The sequence below is a fragment of the Apteryx mantelli genome, chromosome 18 (genome assembly GCF_036417845.1).
Source record: "Apteryx mantelli isolate bAptMan1 chromosome 18, bAptMan1.hap1, whole genome shotgun sequence".
NCBI classification, from domain to species: Eukaryota; Metazoa; Chordata; class Aves; order Apterygiformes; family Apterygidae; genus Apteryx; species Apteryx mantelli.
This window is the reverse complement of record NC_089995.1, coordinates 1,053,942-1,072,343: the sequence shown is the minus strand read 5'-3', so window position 1 is coordinate 1,072,343 and position 18,402 is coordinate 1,053,942. Positions and strand designations below refer to the sequence as shown.

The following is an 18,402-nucleotide window of genomic DNA, read 5'->3' as shown; positions in this document are numbered from 1 at the left end:
CAAGGGCTTTCCATCCTCCTCCTTCTGCCCACAGCTGAGCTGAGCAGAGGTGGCCACGAGGGCAGAGACGGGACCACTTGCAGCAGCTCCTGCTCACCTGGAAGGTGATTTATTTGCACTCTGACCCAACTGAGAGGAGCACCCCTCTGCACAAGCTCAGCCCCTGGCCATCTGAGGCTCACCCATGGAAGACCTACCTTCGAGGCGGTGTTAATGCCACTGCACAGACCACTCCCTCCATCAAGCTGGGCTGAAGGCAGAGCACAGGGATGCCACAGGACCCAGGGTCCACCCTGGGCGTGGGGCTTCAACCCACAGCAAGGGTTGCTCAGTGTGCTGGGGCACCTTCAAAATTCACAGCTACAGATCTGAGGATTGCCTGAATTGAGGCAGCCTGTGCAACCTGCCTTCAGCCCCTTCCTGCTGCCATGTTATGACATGGATTCCCACTACACCATCACTGGTCTACCTTCCCCAGCCTTCCTGCCTCGCTCCGCACAGATGAACAGCACTCATGCTTCAGGCTTATTGGTAACAAGTGATGCCAGCCCCCTTCCTCCCCTCCCAAGAAGCTTGACTGGTTCATTTCCGCAGGGACTTTTCTGCGGCATCCAGGAGTTTTAAAACAGAAGGTGTTTACTACCAGAGCTCTTTGTGACTTAAGCAGGAATTATCCCCATTTTAAAGATGGAAAAACCCACTTTAAGATAGCAAGAACCTGGCTGTGTAGAGCACTTAGCATTACACAGCACTTTTCAGATGCAAAACTCAGCTCCTGCCATTTTATCTTGCGGGAGAGCTCAGGACCTCTGCACAGTAGACGCCCGATACAGGGAGCAACAGGAGCAAGAAAGGATACAGATGTCAGCAAGCTGCAAAGGGAACAGCTTAAGTGACGCTTTTGACATCACAAACTGCTAGAAGTAGTTTAGGCCACAACTTCAACTAAACCAATTGAGGCCAGCGGAAATGCTGTCCCAAATCATTTTATTTGTTTCTAAATATTATCTACAGCAAGAGCAAGGAGTGGATCCAATTCTTCAGGGCTTGACAGTCCTACCATGTGACTGTCCCATTTCTCTCCCTGGTTCCCAGCCTTACTCATTACATATTCCCCTCTCGAGTGAAGCTGGTGGCCAGAGTGGCCCCTCCAGTAGCTGGGCCTGACCCATCCCAGAGCTAATGTAGCCTGGAGACTACATGAGGCAGGAGTATGGCCAGAATGAGCAAGTCCTGTCTGACCATCCGAAGGCTGGCTCACGATTTCCATTTCAAAAGGAGATGAAAGCCAGTTTGCACAGACAAGGTTAACTCCAGTATTTCCTCTCGGTTCTTCTGAGAAGCAAAACCTTGACCCCCAGCCATCCCCCACGCAGCATGCTCCTGCCCCGACACCAATCATGAGTAGGGCTGGATCTCTCGGGTCCATTGCTCCAAGGTCAAAGTGTCACTGATGACAGGAAGCAGGTTGCCACCATCTCTGCGGGCCAGCACTCAGCAGTGACACAACAGGGATGACTCATAGGCTTTGCCAACAGGTTCCACTGCCGAGCACCTCTGAGACCACAGATCCTCCTTCAAGACAGAAATATGCCATTCTGGGTCCTAAACCTTCTGCCTCTGACCTCTTCCAGTTCTCTCAAACCAACACCTCTCTCCGACTCCTCGACCAGTCTTTCTCTCCAAGGTCCAGCTGCTGTTTATTTGCAAGGTCCCTCCCAGCACCGTCTTAGCTGGTTCCAGTCTCTACTCTCCCATACTTTGCTCCAGGTTCTCTCTGGCCATCAGCAGTCCCCACCTCTCCTAGCCTGATCTCCTCTGCTTTCAAGCTCTTGTGCTGAGGCAAGTAGCAACCTGGGCATCAGCTGGCAAAACCTGGAGGATATGGGGATCGTGTTCCTGATCTGATCTCTGCTCAAGGCCACAACAGCTTGCAGCAGTCACAGAGGTGCTTGCTGAAGGATTCCTCAGCACATGCGGGCCCAGGATGCAGCATGCCAAGAACAAATGGATTCTGGCCTCCAGCAAGCCCACCTGAACATGATTTCAGATTTCTCAAAGCTTACACAACTTGACCAATTACAATTCTTGACCAATTCAAGATCCCAGATGAATGTCCCCACTTCACAACACAGAGAACTGTTCTCACCACTATCCCACAGAGGACTCCGCCCCCTTAAAGGAGACAAAACAGCTATTTCCCCAAACCTTACTCTCAGAAATGGCTGGCTCACTTCCCCTGAAACTTGACAAAAAAATCAGCCAGGCAAATTTCAGGTCAAATGGCTAGAGCTGGTCAGAGCTCTAAGCCACTGAAAACAGACATGTCAGAACAGCAACTATAAAGAAAGCCTTAAAAAAGACTATAGGCAGACCTGCTTGCAATACCTATAATTTCTTCCTGTATCTTCCTCACTGCTTTTCTTTTCCATGGTGTTTTCCTCTTCACCCCCTTCAAACTGGTGTCAAGATTTACAGGTTTCCCAGACACTCTGCCCCCACACTTCCCCCAGCAGATTCACAGCTCTGCATCAATGTAGCTGTTTCCCTCCCAAAGCCTTTCCTTTCCTGCCTCCTCAAAACAGCATTTTACCTGCTTGCTGAGCCTGCTTGCTTGCTTGCTGTTTCTACCTTCACTCAGTCCTCATTGGGTTTGTTTTTAAGGGTGATTCTTCACTTTACTGAGCTTCCCCCTTTGCTCTTAGGCTCTCCTTTCTTCCCCTCACTGTCCTCTGAAGATGCCTGCCCATTCCCTAGTTGGGGCAGGAGGCTTTCCCCCTATTTCTGAAGCACCACAAACACACACACACTCATACATGTGTGCGTGCGCACACACGCACACACACACACACAGCCTCTCCCTGCAAAGCTGGGAAAGTCTACTGAAAATCTGAACATGCATCTTACCTAACTTGCCAGCCCAAAGCCTGGGAAAAGGTGGATTATTTTCTCCTCAAACCCTGCAAGCTTCCACAAGCTGTAGTGTGACAGTGGTGCTTAGAGCTGTGCAAAAACCAAATGGTGCCCTTTTTCCCTTGCCATCACGTGTGGCAGCTGCCAAGATCCCCAGTTGCTCCTGCTGGCAAAGCCTACCAGCCACACTGAGGGACAGACCACTATGGCTGTGATCAGGACATGTCCCAAGCACGACACAGCTACAACAACCCCGAGCAGACTTGGCAGAGTGCCCTTCAGGTGAACATGCGGATGGACAGCAGCTGCATGTCTTGCAGAGACCATGCGCTTTCCAGATCTCTCAGAAACAATCTGCAGCTTCCCAGAGCCAGGGGCCAGACCTCCAAGCAGCACCGATGAGTTTGCAAGGCCACCAGCACTCAGCACTGCTATGTGGATCTGCAGACAGGCCACAGCCTTGGGGCAGGGGCTGAGCTGGGAGAGGACAGGCAGGGCAAGGAGTGGAGGCAGCATGCAGCATTGCCTTGCAGCTATCCTAGAAACACCACTGAGGAGCACTGAGCAAAAATATGCCCAATCACCCCAGTCGGGAGTCCAGGACATCCTCCAGAGACATATAAAAGGAGAATGAGGAAAGAGGTCTCCAAGCCCCCGGCCTGGGCACCAAACTCTCTCACAACTCCCATTCCCTGGCACTGGGGGGAGTGGGAGACTTGCAAATGCCACAACAAACCTCATTTGACACAAGTCCAGCTTTCTGCACCACAGTAGGCCGCTGAAAGAGTTGTGTCTGCAGGGAGCAAGCCCTCTCTCAGCACACAGCTCTGCTGGGGGCCTTGCAGCAAGGCCAAAAAGAAAAAAAAAAAAAATCATACAAACTGCCCCACTGGTGGGAGGCAGGCAGAAATGTAGGGTGTCCCCAGCTCCAAGAGACTGAATATAGCTCCTCCTTGTGCAGGGCTGGCAGGAAGCAGAGACCTACACTAACCCAAACTGGTGCTCAGCAGGAAAACTGCCCACCATCTCTCCCGCAACCTAAGCTCTAGGACCTGCATCACATCCAGGTTAGTACTCCACTCTGCTGAGCCAGATGCTGCAGCTGTCTGTAGGGAGGCAGACAGGACCAGCTGACCCCTCCCTCATCCCCTCCAGGCAGCCTGCTCTGCCAGAAAGCATCCCATGTATTTGCTTTCTCCACAGCCAGGCAGTTCCTACCTTGGCAAGAGCTCCCAGGCCACATATCTACAGCACGGCTCCCCTCCGCCAGGCTGCTGCTGTGTGTACAAGGCACTGCTTTCTGCAGAGCAGCCTCTTCTTTAACTTGAACACCCCCGCACATTGATTGATGCATACTGCAGCCGCAGCGGAGCCAGGAACTGGGCTCCCTTCCCACTCCACTGGGCTGGCCTCCCTGCACAGCCCCCTCCAGCCAGCACCCCCTCTTGCAAAAGCTCCCACAGCACAAGCCAGCTCCCACCTAGCAGGGAGCACTGCACCCATACTGCATCCTCTCTGCATGGAAGAGATCCCCTCATGTGGAAGATCATTTCAGCCCACTTCGCCTCCCTCTCAGTGCTCAGTCTCTCTCGCCTGCAAAGTCTGACTCATCCCAGGTCATGTAGCAGAGAACAGGCGCAGCCTGTGATCTTTCCGGGATCCTTCCTTGCTGCATACACCAGCAGGAAAGCAGCTTTGCTCCCCAGCCTCAGCACTGGCTTTTCAGCAAGGAGCTGAACCCATTATCCAGTTCCATCCCAAGTTAATCTGACACCTCTCTGCATAACCTAGATCCATTAAACAGGTCCTAGGGCAGAAAACACTGTGCTGACTCTGAAACATGCTGTCCCAATATCCCACTTGTACTAGTTCAACACTCAGTTAGTGTTGAGATGTATCGACAGTGAGAGCTGAATACAAACTCTTTTATTACCACTATCCATGCTGAAGTGTTGTCCTCTCTGAGTGCAGCATGACACCCAGCACACCTCTGCTTACAGGATACACAACTCCTTATGCCCCCTTGGCGTGTGGGATGAACAACAACTCAGAGTAAACACCAGGGCTGGTTACTTCACAAGTCACCAAATAGGTACAGAGTAAGTGATACCCCTATAACACAGCAGCACGAAGTATCCAAGAGAGCATCCGTAACACACAGCACTAAATGCCAAGGGCAAAACACAGCACTCTAACACTGCCAGGGAGGAGGGATGGATACTGCCTGCAGTGAGCAGTGGGAAAATCCAGAGCATGGACAGTGCTGCTGCAGAACAGGAGAGGTGCTAGCCCAGCATCTCCCTGCTGAGCAGCCGCCAGGTGGGCGGGCAGCATGGAGCAGCAGCTGAGGATGCACCAGCCTCACAGCTCAGCCTACAGCGCTCACCCCTCTCCAGGGGCAACAGGCTGCTCCAAGATGACCAGCCAGGTCCCACTCCAAAGGCAGTCACCTCTCAGTCACAGCTCCTCCAAGCGTCGCCTTTTTGCTCCTATGCCCTTCTAGTCCTGGGGCTGCCCATGGTTTGGCAGGATAGATGTGGTGGATGGGTAGCCTGGAGCCAGCCACATAGCCTGCAGGGAAGAGCAGTGCTTGAACAGCACCCGCCAGTTAGCTGATGAAAGCTTCAGACCACTTCAAGCCATCAGAAATCCCATAAAAAACAAGCCAAACAGAAAGCAGCCTGTAGATGTGCTGCCAGCAGACTCCCTGCTCTCAGGGTGCTGGCACCCATCGACATATTCCACCCAAGCAAAGCATGACCGAGCAGTACGCAGAGAGAGAAAACCCCACTCAGCCCTGAACTGCCTGGTTGCTCACCAGTTTGAGCTCCCCAAATGCTCCTCACTGCTCTGTGTCCAATGCTCACAACTCACCAGGCATGAGGACCATGTGCTCCACTCCCTGCAAACTTCAGCCCTAGGGAAGCAAAGAGGGAGGGGGACAGGCCCAAGAGCCCCTGAGCCAGGCAGAGGCTGACCAGCATATCAGAGAGAAGTATGATGGTAAAGATTTCTACCACCACCACGGGCAGTTGTTTGTAGCCTTTTGAAGGGAAAAGGAAAGCACTAAATGCTTTGGAGTGCTGAAAAGGCATGGACAACATTGCCAGTCTACAGTGAACCCCCTACTCTGAGCCAGCACAGTCCTATACGGATACCAAGACAAACATAACTCCATGGTGCACAGATGTGGATCTCTGTGTTACACAGAGCATGCAATACATGGGCCTTTTACCTGTCCTCCAGAAAGGGTCAGCAAGAAAGGAGCTAATTTCCACTGTGAATCCTCCCTATGATAGAGTTTGCCTCTGTGTTTTCTTATCAGGAGAGCAATGCGGCTCTCCAGCCTGCAGCAATTACCCAGCATTTCCTGTTGAGATTTTCATAATCTCTGGCTCTCAGGCTGGGCCCTGCTCACCTGTAGAGTGAGCACAGGGCAAACACCCCTCAGAGCCCTGCTTAGTCATCAGGATTTCCGGCGCAGCTGGGAGCGCAGCAGCTCAGCAGCACAGCAAGTGCCATTTCACATCCCATCAGCAAATGCCCGGCTCCTATTATCCCTGGCTGGCGAGCATTGTGCTGAATTGAGGTACCATTCAGCCCAGGCTGGCGTGCGCAGTGCTGACAGGCAACGATTTCAGCCCCACACAGGGATTCCTGCACGCTGCCATCAGCATGGGACAGCAAGGACAATAGTGACTTTCCACCCAGAGCATGTCACGCAGCCCAGGGGATCCAGCCATGAGCACAGAGGGATCCTGGCTGACTGAGATGCAGAAACCTGGGAAGGGGGGAGGACCACCCTTGCCATGCACAGTTAGGACATCTCCTAATGAAGCCACAGAAAGGGCTCTAGAAGTGTGTACACCAGACGGAGTACCACAGGCCAGGGCTAAAATTCCAGCAAAAAAACTCTGGGATTTTAGTGACCTGAAAGTGGAAAGAGAATGGTTACAGCCAGCTATAAACTGGAGAAGGGCTTGGCAGGAAACACAGTCCACCAAGTCTTCTCCCCAAAACCAGCAAGACACAGAGGGACAGAGCACAGTCCAAGTACCAATCCTGAGCTTGTCTATGAGGATGTTATGGGAGACGGTGTCAAAAGCCTTGCTGAAGTCAAGGCAGACAACATCCACTGCTCTCCCCTCATCTACCCAGCCAGTCATTCCATCATAGAAGGCAATCAGATTGGTTAAGCATGATTTCCTCTTGGTGAAGCCATGCTGACTACTGCTGATCACCTTCTTGTCCTTCACATGCTTGGAGATGGCCTCCAGGATGAGCTGCTCCATCACCTTTCCAGGGAGAAGATGTAGAAAGCAGAGGAAAGAGAATCAGACAAGGGCTGAGAGAGGAGACAAAACACAGCCATGAAAAGGAGGAGAAAATGGAGGGCAGACAAAGGTCCTGAATCTACAACCCCAGCTCAAATTGGATGTGACACGTGATGGTAAAGACTTAATTTATCATGTTGTGCACAACCCCCATGCCATGGTTCAGCCAAACTCACCCACACATCAGGACTGCTGTGCAGAGAATAAAGGAGGCGGCAGTTGCTACTTCCACCCAACACCATGCCCACTGCCCCATGCCTACTGCCCCATGCCTTTGCACCCTCAGAAGAATCAAATAGGCCTGGGGCAGGCAAGCAAGTCAGTCCATAGCCATTGGACATACCATCTGATCATCCCTTAATCACATGAAACATCCCTCTGCTAGCTCTCTGGGGCAGCCTGGAAAAAATATTAACAGAAAGGATCTTACTTCAGTGCCTGGCAAGAAGCAATGAATCCAACACGGGGGGGGGGGAACGACAGAATTCTCAGGGTGTCAGCCTGGAAGGGACCAGCTGGGCCCACAATCCAGCGGCCCAGAACACTAATAGAGATAGAGGCACAAGCCAGGAGCAAGCACCAAACAGCTGCTGCCTCTCTCTGCCTTAAACATAGGGGCCAGATTACTGTATCCAACTGGACACTCAAGACCAGCAGTAAGACACTCAAAAACCTGGACCTTACAGAGAGACAGAACTCCTTAAATGCCCTACAATGGTGAGGAGTGGACTAGGGGAAAGGACCAGTCCTAGCCCTATGCTACGCAGAAGGCAAAGCCCTTGCTAGCCTGCCTTCAGGGGACTCCTCTTCCCTGGCTCCAAAAACTGTAACTACTTAGACCTGAGAGGATGTACAAGGCGTACAAGAGACTTCAAGAGCATTGGGTTTGAACTGGATCCCACTGGTCCCCTTGGCACCATTGCCTATGTTGCTCACAAATCAAGGAGTTTCAGGCACAACTACAAAGTGGTGGGCTTCCAAACTGCCAGTTTCACCAGAGGCCTTTGCAAGGAGCCCTGTCACACCTGCATCTCAGCTAGTGCAACATGCCCATCGATGTTCAAGGACAGACAGCACCACACAAGTTTAGGTCACCCATTCAGAGGCGGAGCTGTACAGCACAAGCCCTTGAAGAGGAGCAGGAGGTAGCTGTCTCCAGGGGATCCTCTGTACCCCTGCTCCAAGTCATGTTTGGGGATGCAGCAAAGGGGAGCTATACTCCCAAGGCATGTGCATACGGCCAGCATAGCCCACAAGGGGAAAGCTCATCCTCTCCTAGGGTTGGCATCAAGCTCCCTGAAGGAAAGAATGACTGACAGCTTGCTATTTGCCCTTGTGGGCAGGACATCAGAAGCTCTGTGAGGGTGAATCCAAGCAAAGCACAAGACAGAGTCAGAAACATGCCTCCTACTGTACAAGCTGCTGGGCCAGTAAATGGATAAGACTGGGATTTTAACACCTTGCAGCGTCAAAAATCTAAACATCTGCATCGAAGTCCCAAAAGGGAGAGAGAGAGCAGAGATCTGGGGTAGAAATGGAACACCAAAAAAACCAGATCCGGACCACAGGGCAGCTGGAGGATAGGCCCCTGCGGTGGCAAAGTGACTGGGGAATGGAGGCTGTGCTGAGCATCAGCAGAGGGGCAGAAAGGGAGCCCGACTCCAACTGCCTCCACTGCCTTGACAGCCTGCTAGACCCATCACATGTGGACTGGGATCTGACACAGGCTGAGCCTTTTCCAAGGGCAGGACTGCCCAACTTCTCAGCTGCTATTCACAAGAGGAACAGGGAGTGTGACTTTTTCCGAATATTAAAAAGAAAAGAAAAAACCCACCTGGCAGGTTTTTTTCTATCCAAACAGGACACACCTACTGAAGGAGGCTCAAAGGCCTTAATCCCAGACCACAGCATCCCTGCTGCACTCCCCAAGCCATAGAGACCACAAGGCTCGGATAGCTCCAAAGAGTCTTACCACCGTTGACCCCCAGGATTGGTGCTGGAAGAGGCAGGGGCAGCGGGAGGAAGGAGTTGCCCCAGGCCAATGCACAGGGCCTGTTCCTGAGAGCTGCCCCTACCAGAACAGGTACAGCAGCATGTGGGAACACTGCCATACTCACCACAGCGACACATTATGGCACTTCAGGACTGCTATTGAACCAGTCCTGCCAGTCACTACACGCCAGCCTCCAGGATTATTAGCATGTTTTTGGCTTGGGCTTTTTTTGTTGTTGCAAAACCATCTGTTTAACCATCCCAAAAAAAGAAACATAAGCAACATAGCCATAAGCATCACATTCAGAGGTGCTGGGTGAGGGACATGTTGCAGGATCAGCACAAAGGATGTACTCAGTGGTTAGAAGAGGCAAAAAGAGCCCTGATAGATTATTACGTTGCTCGTGAGTGACAGCACCTAACCCAAACGCAGTTGAAAGGGCATTCATCCCTGTAGTGCCAGGATATGGGGCAGTCCCTGCCCTTCAGCAATGCTCGAGAAGCTCACTGCTCACACAGAGACAATCTCAGCTTGGGGCAGTGCAGGAAAAGAAGACTGCTCAGAAGGGGTCAGTTGCCAAATGGTGCAGGAACACTTCCTCGGGAGGGCAACAAAGTCACGATGGTGGTGGAAGAGAGCACATGCTGCCTGGAGCACAGGGAAGCCGCCCCATGGACAAGCTCTCCAGCTTTTAACTCTCAGGAGAGGCAGTTGGTCCTGTGGGGTGTCATAGGCCTGACCAGTGTGGCACATTTTTCCCTTTAAAGAAAGGAGGAATGCTAAACTGCTGGCAGAGTTTCAGAGACCTCTAAGTGCAGAGTTTGGGCCAGCAGAAAGACAGCAGCAAGCGTAACATCCCACAACTGGAGTATTCCTAACTCTGTCCGGGTGCCACAACATCTCACCAGGCTCATTGAGAACTCAGCTAACCATGGGCCTTCTCATGGAGATGTAACCCATAGGCTGGGCCCAAGACAGCACCTCCTCAACCACCAAAACACCGAAATCTCTCACAGGCCTCCCAGCAGGAAGGGAACAACCTGGAGACCCAACCAGCCTCCAGGGGTGCAATGGTCCTGCTCAGAGCAAGCACTGCCCTGTGCCACATCAGTTTTGAGCTGGCTTGCTGGCCAGTCTGCCCTTGCTTTCGCTGGCTCTGCTGATCCCATTGAACTGCAGCCCAATTTTCTCACGTCCTTGCAATCATAACCAACACAGGACGCGATCATTGGTATTCTCTGTCGCAACCAGAAGTGCTGCTCAGTGACTCAGACACTCTGAAACAGAGCCAGCTCCCTCTGACCAGTGTAGGAAGCATCTCAATTCTTAGAAGGGGTCATGGCTAAATTTGGGGTTAGGTTCTAGTTCATCAACATACTGAGTCCTTAGATCCCAACAGGAACATCTTCAGCCAGAGAAGTCTGGGTAGCAGCAGCACATTGTTCTTCATGGAGGCTCAAAGATCACTGGTGGGAGGCAGATGGGCACCAGTCTTTGCTCTCTCTGCAACCCTACATAAGCCTTACAGAACTTGCTGGAGACCATCAGTTTGGAGGCATTTACAGACCAGGAGGAGGTCTGTATGTATGTACGTATGAAGGTCTGTGCTGCATGGGGCGATTTTATCTACAAGCCTGATTCAAGGTATCCTTCAATCCCAAATAAAACTTTTGAGCATCGAAATATTTCTGATTCATCTGGTAGAAATTAATCTTCTGGGTGTGTGAAGAAAGGGAAGGACAAGGGGTGGTAAAGATGACCATTCCCCGGGAAATGCCGACGAATCAATTGAAAAACTTAATACAATCTTGCATTTTACAAAATAAGTACATTTTGATGAAAACTAACAATAGTCACATTCTTTATGTAAGGAAGGCTTACAGAGGATGACCTTCCACATTTCCCAGAAGATCCATGGCTCCGTATAGGGCTGTGGCTTCCTTGCTAGAGAAGAGAGCTGGGGTGCAGCCCAGCCCACTTGATGTCCCCAGGGCTACTGCTGCACCTCACACCCAGCTGCAAAACTATCCATGTCCCTGCAGAAACATTGCCAGTGGCAGGACAGTGCTCCCCACCTCCCTACCTCCTGTCCTGGAAGGGCAATACAGGCCTGCAAGACAGGACTCACCCCACAGCCCTCCTCCTGCCCAGAGCCTGCATCCAGCTGTTGAACTGGGACTGCCACCACCACACAGACAGGCATAGAGGTGTATGCACAGGAGAAAATAAGACATTAATCCTCAAAGTACTTTAAAAGACAAATGAGGGCTAGTTGTCATTTGTAACTCCTAGTGATTGCTGCTCACACCACGTGACACTTGCAGGCCAAAAGACACCCTCAAGTCTTACCACTTCAGCCATCAGCTCCTGTCTCTTGCTCATAACACAACAGAATCACACAACAGTTGAGGTTGGAAGGGACATTTAGAGATCATCTTGTCCAACTCCCCTGCTCAAGCAGGCTCTCCTAGGGCAGGCCGCCCAGGACCCTAGAAGGGTTACCTCTGCCTGAGTTGAGGCAGCTCTGCAGCTTTTCTAGAAGGAAAACCAAGCTTGACTTAGAGATGGTTCAAAAGTCAGGGCAAGTAAATGAGCTGCTGTTTGGGGCTACACAGGGTGAAGAGTCAGGGATCATCTCACTCTTGCCTCCCTCTATAATCATCCCCAGTTCAAAGCTACCCCATCTGCAGGGGGGAATGTTCAGGGACAAGGAGAAAAGGAGCCTGGGACCAAAATCCTGTCCCACCAGCAACAAAATCCAAAAGCCCTTTGCCTGTCTCATACCCGGCTGTGGGCCAGCTCAAATCTACAAGCACAGCAGCTGATACTTTTTTTTTTTTTTTTTAAACTAGACTTTTCTCCCAGCATTCTCCCAATTTGGGCTGCTGGGAGCAAACAGGCAGGGCTTTCTGATCCTACTGCATGGAGAACAAACCAGATGCCGCAATCATTGCGCACACAGAGAGAGCCCACAGGGACCTGTGCCCCCACTGCCTGCTACACACACAAACTGCCATGTGGACACAGGCACATGCTGTTGGTGCTCATATAGGGCCATCTACATGCACCTTGCCCCACAGCAACACCCCAAAACAGTGCCTCATACACATACCTCAAGGATGTTCACTGTGCACAAGGGGATACCTAAATGCACATCACCCAACAGCAAGACCCACACCCGCTGTCTCATATATCGTCCCCAAGGATGACCACCACGCACACTACCTAGCGCAGGCACACCCAACAGCTCTCCCTTCTCTGTACACACCACTGGGATAAAGACATCCCAATGCAAACATTTTGAGTTTCTCAATAGGCAAGGCGCATCCGTATGAACATCATGCACTGTGTGCATCAGGTCACAGAGTAGGGTCCGCCCAGGCCCCAGTAACCCTGCTTGTGCTTGCTGATACCAAGTGCAGCATATACCAGCAGCCCAAACACAGGCTGGATTTGCCCAAGCCCTGCAAGAGCTGGAGAATGGAGAGAAGGCAGTGCTCTTAAAGGGGTCTAAGGGCTGGGCCACGGACACTGTCTGAGCCCTGCTCACCCAGCTGCATGGCTGGGACCCTCTTCCAAACAAGCATGCCTGTCACGGGGCCAGGATGCATGTGTTTTACTAATATTTCCAAATCAGCTTCTGCCTTTGTCAATCCATTCCCCTCTAGATGGGCTGGTTACCATCAACTTTGGCCCAAATGATGTTGCCAGGCTGTGGTGGTTTGTGTTTCACTTCACATTTCAGCTTCCAAAGAAACCATCCTAATGCAAGAAAAGAGGGCAGACAGATGTACACCTGCAGGGGGGACTCCAGGGCTGCTGAGAACAGCGTTCCCTATTCTAGCCTAAAATTTTATTTTCCTGCAACATCCAACTTGAGCCATTCATTACTTTAACAACAGTTCAGGTCTGTCCTCACTGTAGCAAAGAAAGCTCAGTACCTACCTCAAAGGTTCACACAAAGTAAAGCAAGCACCAAAGCCAACAGGGTTTCACAGGGGCTTGCCTGTTCTTTGTTACTATATTTGTTGTTTTTAAACCATTTCCCCTGTTTCCGGGAAGCCTGGTTCATGCTTTCTGAACACCTAAAGGCATCAGTACTGGGGCAGCTCAGGATTCTTGTTTCTTCTCATCTGATACTCTTCCAGCTGCGAGGAACTTGTGTTTGGAAAATGGGAACAATTGCACCTCTGTGGAAGAGCCAGCCTCCCCCCCCATGGCCTCCCACAAGCTCTGCACTGTAGCGTGGCAGTTCCCATGGCCCCGACTCCAATGCAGTTGCCAGAAGCAATGTGGGCTCCTGCCTGCTCCTGGCCATCTCTTCTGCTTCTAATCAGGGGCTCACAGCCTAGTCCAGAGCCCCTAGGGTTATTCACACAGCACTGCTGCAAGGGGAGCTGTGCTAATTTACCAGGACCACTTCAGCATTGCACTGCTGGCAGAGAGGGGGAAGAGGAGAGATACACTGGCAGAGATTTATAGAAACATACTTTTTGCTCCAACTCTCTTGAAAGAGATCATGAACCACGTCCTTACTTGTGACAATGGGTCAAAAGGGGGTTAGAACCCTAAGAAATCCCAGAGCATCACCGAATAAGACTAAATAGCAGGAGAGAAGCATGTGAAGGAAGAAGCCCACCCTGCTTATCTCTGCACTCAGCATTCCACTAACAACAAATCCAATCCGAGGCACCAACCTACCAGACAAGGACAGTGCAGCTGGATGAGGATGAGCAACTGACAACGAGGGGTTAAGCAGAAAGAGCGGGAGCAATCCAGAGAGCAGTCTATCCGCAGATGAAGACCCACAGCTTGAATGGGGAAGTAGACTCACAAAAGAGGAGAAGAACAGTCTTGTGCAGAGCACAGAAACAACCTCCCAAGTCCCCGTGGGGCTGTCAGAGCCCACCCTCCACGGAAATGGCTTCTTGGGCTGCCACAGAGAAGGGGCCACACACCCTCTGAATGCTCCCAGACACAGAAGAAAAGAGGTTTTAACAGGAGAGTCAGCCTCTTTTCAAAGTAAGGACAGCTCTGAGGCTTCAGAGAAGTTCAAACCTTGCAGGCAATTATCAAAGATAAGAGACAAATGTTTTAAAGGACAGAACACAAGGAAGAAAGAATAACAGAGTGTGAGGAGAAGAAAAGGAAAGTTAGCTCAGCGTCACTGTGGGGTGGGGGAACAACATACGTGCTTCCTGCAGCTCATCAGCTGTAACCTTCTCCACAGGGGACACCACAGCCAGTGGGAAACAGCAGGGACTCAGGGCATGTGGGCAGATCCGGGGCTAATGAGAAAAACAAAGAGGTCCAGCTCATCAGCTGGAACAGAGGAGAACGTGCTTTGGTCTTGCTGCAGCACTGCAACTACCCTGATGTGCCTGACAGGGATACTGCATCTAAGAGACCCTGGCCACTTGGTGCATCCCAACTTATCCCAGCTAGTGCTGCCAGCAGCCTGCATCAACAGCAGGCACTGAGGTCCTGCCCACCTCTTGCCACTCAAGATGGCAGAATACGCTGTGCCCTCTGGGTTGGTGGGGTGCTCAGGCCACTGCGCTGAGATCATTACTGCTGGATCCACGCACAATCAGGTCACCGAGCAGCCCAAATTGAATGATGAGCGGGTGGCTGCATTTTTGGCTGACCCAATATAGCACACAATTCACCCTGTGTTAAGCCTATGCTCTGTGCCAGCTGCAAGGCTGATGCCAGCACTGGCATCACTGATGGCAGCACTGATGCCAGCCCAGAGCTAGAAGGGGTGAGCTTCACCCTCCAACTTCTCTCAATCAACCCTGCAAACAGCAGAGGGTATTTACACCAGGGCAGCATCTCACATTGTGCACTCCAGGCCTGGCAACCCTGCAGCTCTCTAGCTGAGACTGACACCAAGCTCACTGTAATGGCTCAAGGAGGCAAGCGCTGAACAGATTCCTCCAGAGCATCCTGCAGCCCAGCCCCCAGCTCCGAGCCCATGCTGGGGAAGAAGCAGCAGGAGGCAGCTTTTGCAGAGCACACAGCAAGCAAACACCAGCTCTGTATCCCAGCACCCTACACAGGACCTTATGGTCAACAGCTAAGGGCCAGGTATCACCTAACATACAGCTGTTAGTCCCTCTGCAGGGACTGCAGCCTCTGCTCTGACAAATCATGCTGTCCACCCCTCGCCTGCATGGGAAACCTCCCTGGGCTTCTAGTGAAGGCTGGGCCAACTCTTGCATTCCTCACTTTTTCCAGTTTGTCTTGGATAGTTTCCCAATGCTTGGGGTCCCTAAAGACCCTGCTGGGCCCTAACAAGCCTGATGCAGAGCTGACTGGAGAGGACAAGAGATTTGCTGGATGGATTCTCAAGCAAACGTTTGTCAGGGAGGAGCGCCCCAGAGCCACGGCCCCATCTAACCGGATCGGGGCTCGGCTCATTTCAGCAGGGGATGCCTCGAAGGCAAGGACCTGCAGGGTCACCACCAGCTCCCCCATCTTGGCCCCCATCTCCTCACACATCTGCTCCCTACTGAATCATATCCCCAAGGAGCTGGGATGCTGCTTGCTTTCTTCAGGCAGCTCTGCACATCTTGGGAGCGCCAGGAATGCTTTCTCCCCCCACCCCAAGAGAGGTATTTGTCTTTCAGCTGTTCTATGCTGTACTTCTGACAGCAGACTCACCTGCTTGACCGGGACCTGAGGAGGTGAAGAAACCCAAGCAGACAGTAACCCATCCCATTCTTGTACAGCAGGAGCTACTGGAGAGCAGCAAAACAGCAGGCTCCCTGAGGATGCTCCCCTGATGCCCAGTAAGGACCTGCCTTGGCAGCACCCTAAGGTGGGACACAGCTGGCCTGCGACCTGCTGCTGAGTGGCTGGGGACCACAGCAAGGACTGCATCTGACTGCCCTGCAGCACAGAAGAAAGCCTCATGAACATGCAGAAGGACTTGGACTTAGGGCCTTCCTTTTCCAAGGCTTTTTCAGGTGCATAGGACCAAGCCAGGTCCCCTTTCTCAGCTCTGGCAAGAGCTGGGACAGTGTTTGAATCTTTGGGAATGGGCACTTACCCTTGGCTCCCCAGTGCAGGGCTGCTTCGTAGGACCCAGCAGAGGAACAGGCTTCAGCTAAATTGCTTTCTGCTCCTGCTGTCCTTGCTGCTTCCAGGAGAAATGGCATTGCTACCTGGCATGATACCTCAGCTGGCCCATCCCACTACCCCAAGCAGACCTCTCACCCAGCCACAACCCACTCAGCAAGCTAGTCGAACAAACCCAAGGAGTTTCACCAATGGTGCACTTGGCCTAGGCTGTAAAGCCAGGCTGCAACAACATCAGAGGAGTGCAAAGAAGGATCAAGCCTGGAGGGGCTTCTTCCTCACTGCACCTCTGCCCTGGCTCCACTTCACTAGCCTGCTCCCAAGCCAGATTACAAGTGTGCTGGTACCTCTGGAGAGGTACATCTCCCCCTCAACATCTACACGAGCAGGTGTGCTTCCTTCATCACACAGTTGGTGTAAAACCAAGCAAGAGGAAAACAGATATGCCACCAGGGGTGTGAGGGTAGGACAGAAGGGGACAGATCTCTGATCATCCGCAGTGGCAGAAGCTCCTAGCGTCGGTGCTGGTTTCCAGTCAGCTGTCCTCAGCAGTAGGGCTGGCTTCCCTCGGGAGAGCGAGTTTCCTACAGTAGCATTGCCCACTGAGCCAGTCTGCGCTAGGATGGCTTCGCTTGTGTCACACAGCTACCCCCATCCAAGAAGGGCTCATAGACAGGAGAACTGATTTTCAGCAGTAGGTTTACTCTGATTTCCTCCCATCCCCTCAATCCATCCCCCATTTGTCTTTTAGAAGCAATTAGTACTGCCTGTGCTGCTTTCTGTGCCTGTTTTATATTTAGGACAAAAAACAAAGCCACATTAATGCAGCACTGTAACCACACAGTCAAATGCATTGAACGGGAGGAATTCAAAAGATATGATTCCCAAAGCCACCGTAACACTGGCCTCTCTACGTGTCTGCAGTGGCTGGCACTGCAGTGCCTGCTGGTATACTGGAGTCCTAATATATATGTGCTGCATGGATGAATTACAACTGCTGTGGGAAAAACTGTAACTCAGAAATTTCCATGCTCTGAAGCATTTAACAGATATGAGAAAGTAGGACCAACAAGGTGGCAAGGCAACTTGAACGAGTCACAAGAGTGAGCAGGAGCCAGAAATAGCAGCCGGAAGCCTGGGCTGCAAGTACTGGGAAGGAGCAGGGCGTATGCAGCCAGAAAGGCAGCCGTATGCTTCCCCATCAGGCTGCACTGCAGCTGCATGAAGACAAAATTCAACCAGTTGCTTCAGTGGACATGGAAGGCAAGAGGCTCAGAGCCTTGAACAACCCTTCGTGGGTTGTTCCAAGTCTACTGTGCTAACAAAATACTTCACTAGTCTCACTTAAATACATATTTGCAAGCAACAGCACTTGTCTCACCAGCCAAGAGGGAACCATCTGCCACAGAGCAGAATCTGTCCATTGACTTCTAAGAGTGCCCAGACACCACGGAAACACAAATCTGGGAACAAGTGAAAAACCCCTGAGCAACTTGTGAAATGTAACCGAAAAAAACCCTGTTATCAGGCTTCAGTTTGCTTCAGGGCATCTATACTTTATCTGGAAAAATCTTTCAGGTGTCCAAAAAGAAAATCAAAGTTGGAAATCACCAACCGGGGCAAGCATGCTTTGAGGACACATTACTTCCAGCCTCAAACATGGTCACATGCCTGCAGCCCACCGCACAGCAGATGCTGCCAGACCCCGATATGCCTCTGCTCAGCACTCCACGTCACCCTCCTGTCCACGCTTCAGTTGCCTGAGTAGCTCATATGCTCCCAAGCACATGACTCACAAGCCACACTTGTCCAGTGCCCCCCACCAGCGTCACAGGTCTTGGCGTCTGCTTTGCCGAGGGTGCACATCTCGGCACCAGCCAAGAAATGTTTGCTCTTCAACATGGGCACTCTCAGAACAAATTTTGCAGTGCCCTAGTTTGGCTCCCACCATGTCACCAGGACAGAGGCTGCTGCATATCTATCACTTGGAAACATCAGTAGCCAAACTGAGCTACTGTCTGTTTGGAGGACAGGGCAAGCATCCAAGCCTCCGAGAGAATTACATCTATGGCAATTCTG

The 18,402-nt window shown here is 51.8% G+C and overlaps 1 protein-coding gene across 5 annotated transcripts in view; it reads right to left on the bottom strand.

Annotated features, from left to right (window-relative positions):
• Nucleotides 1–18,402, bottom strand: part of EPB41L1 (erythrocyte membrane protein band 4.1 like 1) — a 94,557-nt gene that overhangs the window by 45,763 nt on the left and 30,392 nt on the right. Inside the window, exon 1 of one of the 5 annotated variants that reach the window (XM_067307923.1) lies at nucleotides 2,908–2,941. The exons of the other annotated variants lie outside the window; for them this stretch is intronic. The gene's annotated coding sequence lies outside the window, so the exon portion shown is untranslated. Of the gene's footprint in view, nucleotides 1–2,907; nucleotides 2,942–18,402 lie in introns of those variants that run through there. 5 annotated transcript variants of the gene reach the window in all.